The sequence below is a fragment of the Synchiropus splendidus genome, unplaced genomic scaffold, assembly GCF_027744825.2.
Source record: "Synchiropus splendidus isolate RoL2022-P1 unplaced genomic scaffold, RoL_Sspl_1.0 HiC_scaffold_23, whole genome shotgun sequence".
Lineage (NCBI taxonomy): Eukaryota > Metazoa > Chordata > Actinopteri > Syngnathiformes > Callionymidae > Synchiropus > Synchiropus splendidus.
In genome coordinates, this window is record NW_026527057.1 from 336597 (window position 1) to 338936 (window position 2340).

Genomic DNA, 2340 nt, shown 5'->3' on the forward strand with positions numbered 1-2340 from the left:
AGGTGTCACTTTAGAGTCCTTTGGGTCGGGAGACCAGCCCTCGGCTATACTTTTCTTTCGTGAGGTAGAATTCGATTTAAGTCTCTGATATTGAGGCCGCGCTTCAGGATTGAACAGCAGGGTGAGAGGGATGTTTAGCTTTAATAATGTGACGAGAAACTCGGACCATCCCTCAGGTAATGAAGAACTTGTTTTCTTATACGGTAGGGAAAGGTACTTGAATATATCAATCACATGAGAGCCTTTTACAGCATTTCCTTCATACATAAATTCACCATTCATATTCCAACCGTCGCCGTTTTTGGATATCCTCTGGATAATGTATTCAGCATTTCTTCGAGCTTTTGACGGAAGGCTGTTTAGAATATCCTTACCCACGACGTCCGTTACAGAGGGTGTTTTTAGAACGCTTTGGTCGCGACTGTCAGAGTCGTGGGGATGATCTCCGTCTCGTTGTAAAGTCAGAGTTACTCTCCTTTGGTCTCTCTGATCCTGTTTTGTAAAGGTTAAATATCTCTGCAATAGACCATCATACTGTTTAATCTTCTCATACGAGTTTAACTGAGAATCATTTAGAACGGTCCTCATCTTCTCATTCAATTCATCTTCGGCTGTTTCACGGATGTCAGAGGATGGGCGTGATAACTGGTTAATTTGCTGAGGAGAGACGAGATACATTTTCTGGACAGTCTTCATGGTGTTTTACTTCTTTACAAGTCCTCCTATTAGATTTCCAATGATTGGAACGGCAGCCGCTAGCAACGGCAACAGGAATCCACCCGATTGCTTTTTAAGAATCCTTCGTTTACGCTTCACGCACGCTTTTTTTTAGCCAAGAGTCTGATGTTTTTCTTCTGATTTTTCAGTTTTTTTAACTGAGCTTGCGACAATGGTACATTCCCCTTCAAAACATTCAGGGCGATCTCGCAAAGAGCTTGAATAAAGTCCCGAGAACTACACATTAAAATGTCTTTACGTTTCTTTGACGGAGCGTGGTATAGTTCCTTAAGTAAACCATCGTTTCTTTTTATACGCGCTGACATAACTTAAGCAGACGTTTTTGGTATGTACACAGTGTGACGCTCGTGAGGAAGTATCCCAGTCCTTAGTCTGTAGCGTTCTGGACATGAGGGTGTTAGATCAACAATTAAGTACCCGTGAGCGTCGGCTGTAGCATCTTCAAAGCTTTCTAGAAAGAAAGCTCTTTGAGACGGGTAAATCTGTTGAGCAAGAACTTTTATCTGCATTTTATCGCGAGGATTCTTAAACAATACAAAGTAATTGCTATTCAGACTAATAGTACGACTATATTTACCACGCTGAAATAAGTTTTGCGTCAGCATTATAACACTCATATTTTTATGATGTCTGTACTGCGTAAAAACACGGACAACCTCTGGGTTTTCAGAAGCTTCAAAAATAACATCGTCAAGAATAATCAAATGTTTTCTATCAGTAGGAAATACATCTTCATTTTCAAAAGATTCAGGTAAACCTTCAATGAATTTGATATTTTTATTCATCTTTTGCAACTCAGTGCAAAACCCGAAAGGTTTGGTTGTGCCGTCCGAAAACAAGCGCCTCTTATCGTACACGACCCGGAGTTTTTTCGTAACTGATCTGTTTTTTAAAGTGATGTTCTTTTTTATCCCTGACAATGTTGTGTTGACGGGTCTCAAGCACGCCGTCAGGAGAATACTGTAAAAACAAGTCATCCAGTGTCACCACAAACAATGGGGGAACCCTTTACACATGACTGTTAGATTGTGGATGAAAAGTTTGAGGCCATCCTGAAAGAGGGATCATTGTTCAAGTTTTTTGATCCTCAGATTATCAATTAATGTATTAATATTCTTCTGCGAGACGTACGGTTACTCTCTCCTCACTGGCATCAACAAGAAATATCTGTAAGGTCTCCTGCTGCTCCAGAACTCAATCATTGTTTCTCTGAATGAGCACCTTTGAACACATGTGTAACTTGTTGAATCGCCCAGGTTCTAGGTCTAAACTGAGGATACCACATATTGTTGTACTTGTTATTTAGAAACAATACAATACAAGGGACCTGCCATGATGTATGGTTGAGAGACTGCTACACAGGCAGACAAGCAGAGTCACATGTGTCTGAATTGATGGCCTGGTTTTCATAGGCGGAGTGAGCATCTAAGATCAAGATGGAGGTCGCCGATTTGTGATGGCTACTAGTGAGGAACAGATAAAATGTCATACATTGAAGATTTTGCAAGCTACTCACAAACATTCAACATAAATATTTGCCTGCATTCAACTTTTAATTTTCAATTTTTATCATTTCTATCTTTTGCAGGAGATAACTATTCC